Source organism: Callorhinus ursinus, unplaced genomic scaffold, assembly GCF_003265705.2.
Source record: "Callorhinus ursinus isolate GAN/ISIS: 27379988/994484 unplaced genomic scaffold, GSC_fseal_2.0 scaffold15, whole genome shotgun sequence".
Taxonomy (NCBI): domain Eukaryota; kingdom Metazoa; phylum Chordata; class Mammalia; order Carnivora; family Otariidae; genus Callorhinus; species Callorhinus ursinus.
In genome coordinates this window covers 20,485,094-20,488,995 of record NW_027397077.1, presented here as the reverse complement: position 1 = coordinate 20,488,995, position 3,902 = coordinate 20,485,094, and the positions used below count along the sequence as shown (strand labels likewise).

The following is a 3,902-nucleotide window of genomic DNA, read 5'->3' as shown; positions in this document are numbered from 1 at the left end:
CCCCTTAGAGGAGAAAGCGAGCCTTAGAACGACACCCTCTAGGACCACTTACCCCACTCTTCACGTGACTCACCAGGGTGGGAGAAGCTAGGGGGCCGAGACCAAATTTTTGTTTGGGGACAGTTCCGTGGGCTTAAAGCTTCATGTTACTGGAAAAGCTATGTAATGCACTCCCTCCACAGCCATCCACTTAACTCTCTTGGCAAAAATGGTGTGTACAGATTGAAGCTTCTGTTCTAAAAGGCTTTCAAAACCCACTCCTTCTCAAGGTCAATCACCCAAAGTCCTACAATTTAACTTAGCAGTTTCGTGCATCTTTTGTACTTCCCTTTTGTCATGCCAAAAGCCACAAGTTTAGAAATGAGCTAATCAGAACTAACCATGTCACAGGCTAAAGAACTGAGAATGACATGTCACTAATGATTCACTTATTCACATTGTCGGGTGAAATACAGATGTGAGAGCACCTTGGAGCCTCAGTCTAGCAAGGGAGATGGATAATGAACTCATAGTTACAAAAAGAACTAATCCCTGTAAGTTTTCTCAATGAAAATGTGCACATGAAGAGAATGCATAATGAAGAGAGTGTGTAAGGGAGTACCAGGAGCCTTTGCGGCACACGATGGAGGGGCCTGACTCCCAATACTCCTGCTTGCTGATCCACATCTGCTGGAAGGTGGACAGTGAGGCCAGGATGGAGCCCCTGATCCACACGGAGTACTTGCGTTCAGGAGGAGCGATGATCTTGATCTTCATCGTGCTGGCTGCCAGGGCTGTGATCTCCTTCTGCATCTTATTGGTGATGCTGGGGTACATGGTGGTCCCACCAGACCGCACCATGTCGGCGTAGAGGTCCTTCTGGATGTCCATGTCACACATCATGATAGAGCTGAAGGTGGTCTTGTGGATGCCACAGGACTCCATACCCAGGAAAGAAGGCTGGAAGAGAGGCTCCGGGCAACAGAACTGCTCGTTGCCAATGGTGATCACCTGCCAGTCGGGCAGCTCATAGCTCTTCTCCGGGGAGGAGGAGGACACAGCCGTGGCCATCTCCTGCTCGAAGTCCAGGGCGACGTAGCACAGCTTCTGCTCGATGTCACCCACGATTCCCCGCTCGGCTGTGGTGGTGAAGCTGTAGCCACGCTCCGTGAGGATCTTCATGAGGTAGTCTGTCAGGTCCCGGCCAGCCAGGCCCAGACGCAGGATGGTGTGGGGCAGGGCGTACCCTTCATAGATGGGCACAGTGTGGGTGACCTCATCCCCAGAGTCCATGACAATACCAGTGGTGCAGCCAGAGGCGTACAGGGACAGCACAGCCTGGATGGCCACGTACATGGCTGGGGTGTTGAAGGTCTCGAACATGATCCAGGTCATCTTCTCGTGGTTGGCCTTGGCGTTCAGGGCGGCCTCGGTCAGCAGCATGGGGGGCTTGTTGTAGAAGGTGTGGTGCCAGATCTTCTCCATGTCGTCCCAGTTGGTGACAATGCCGTGCTCAATGGGCTCTTTGAGGGTCAGGATGCCCCGCTTGCTCTGGGCCTCATCGCCCACGTAGGAGTCCTTCTGGCCCATGCCCACCATCACACCCTGGTGTCGGGGTCGCCTGATGATGGACGGGAACACGGCTCGGGGGGGCGTCATCCCCAGCAAAGCCCACCTTGCACATGCCTGAGCCATTGTCGATGACGAGCGCAGCGATCTCCTCTTCCATTGCGGTGGGTGGAAGTGGCGGCAGTGGACGTGAAAGACAAGCTGTGGGAAAATGCAGAGCGCGGGCCGGCTGCGGCGAGTGAGCTATAATGGAGTACCAGGAAGGCTTCCTGGATCAAGCAGCATTTAGGGGGAAACATAAAGGGTGAAGAGGAGGGATGAGTGTTAGAGTTGGTGCTAGGGCTGGGAATGAGAAGTAACCATGGGTGTGGGGTGGGAGTTGTAGGGGAGCCAGGTCTCCAACAGCCAGAGAAGGAGGGTGGGAACCCAGTCTGGTAGAGCGGACACCGGCCAGTTCAAGTTCATATTGATTCACCTTGAGAGCTGAAGCAGGAAACATTCCTTAGCCTCTATATCCTCATCTGCAAAGTAGGAATACTGATAGCACCAGCCATATGGGTTCTAGGAGCAAGTGAAATTAACACATGCAAGACCCTTCACAAAGTGCCTGTTAACATAGCATGTGGTCGATCAATGTTATGACTTTAGTTATTTATGTATTATTCATGCTAATTTGGTTGGTTAGTGAGAGAACCAGGGTTCGAACCCAGGTTGTTCTTACTAGAGCCTTCTCTGTTAACTTTCTTGATAGATTTCCTGGTTTGATTTTATATAGCATTTCTCAAAGAGGATTCTGCGGATTACTAGGTGACATTGCATGTCAAGTTTTTGAAAGTATTTAGGAATTATGGATATAGGAAAATGATTAAAAGATTTTTTTATTTTAAAGATTTTATTTATTTGTCAAAGAGAGAGAGAGCACAAGCAGGTGGAGAGGCAGGCAGAGCCAGCAGAGGGAGAAGAAGACTCCCCGCTGAGCAAAGAGCCTGATGTGGGGCTCGATCCCAGACCCCAGGATCATGACCTGAGCCAAAGGCAGACGCTTAACCAACTGAGCCACCCCGGCATCCTTAAATACATAGATTTAAAAAAAAATTGGGGCACAGTTGTGATGAGCACTGTGTGTTATACACAACTAATGAATTATTGAACACTAAAAAAAAAAAAAAACTTTCACCTAAAGCACTTATAGAAGGTATGTAACAAATTTAATTACCTCTGATGACAAAATAAAATGTGATTTACATTTAAAAAATAAAATAAGTAGATTTAGAACTTCAGATATCACTATTCAATTCAGAAGGTAATATCAGTGCTGAAAATATCTGGGTGGTCACATTACTTTTAAATGTTATTTTATTTTACTTATCATACATATATATATATATTTTTTATTATGTTCTGTTAATCATCGTACATTACATCATTAGTTTTTGATGTAGTGTTCCATGATTCATTGTTGGCGTATAACACCCAGTGCTCCATTCAGTACGTGCCCTCTTTAATACCCATCGCCAGGCTAACCCATCCCCCCACCCCCTCCCCTCTAGAACCCTCAGTTTGTTTCTCAGAGTCTACAGTCTCTCATGGTTCATCTCCCCCTCTGATTTCCCCCCTTTCATTTTTCCCTTCCTGCTATCTTCTTCTTCTTCCTTTTTTTTTTTTTTTTGTTAACATACAATGTATTATTTGTTTCAGGGGTACATGTCTGTGATTCAACAGTCTTACACAATAGACTGATTAAAATATTTTTAGTAATGAAAATTTTAGATGCCATTATCCCAGTTTTGTTGTTTTAAGATTTAGAAGACTAGATTTTTAAAAACAGAAATGGGAAAAACATTATTGTTAGATAATGGAATTGTGTATGATTTCCTAAATAAATTTATAAAAAAATAAATTTATTAAAAAAATGTAATGAACTTGGTAAAGTTCCAGATTTTTTTTTCCTGGCCTAAAACTTAGGAATTACTCACTTCCCTACTTACGAAAAAAAAATGATGTGTGCGGGACCCACCTCCTACCAGGAATTGACTTAAAGGACTATTAATCAAGTTTGAAAAAGATTAAAACTAGTTGAATCTGCATCCGGGTCCACTTGAAAGAGGAAAAGGATGCTTTTCTGCTCTCAAGAGGAAGTCAGTGTGAAAGGACAGGAGTGGTCCATTTCCAGTCCCGGTAGGCTAGCCAGTACTGAGAGCATCTGGGGATTAAATGACTGGCACAAAAGAAGAGTAGTTGGATTAGCTTCCTTGACTTTCTCAGTGGTTTAGCTTAAATGCTTAAGGCATTTTCCAGAGTGCAGTGGACCCAGGACTGGGGTTGGCTATCCACCTTGGAATTATTGATGAAAT

General features: G+C 45.6%; 1 pseudogene; it reads right to left on the bottom strand.

Moving 5' to 3' along the window:
• Positions 1–543: 543 nt before the first annotated feature.
• LOC112833804 (actin, cytoplasmic 2-like) lies at positions 544–1,708 on the bottom strand (annotated as a pseudogene).
• Positions 1,709–3,902: the final 2,194 nt, after the last annotated feature.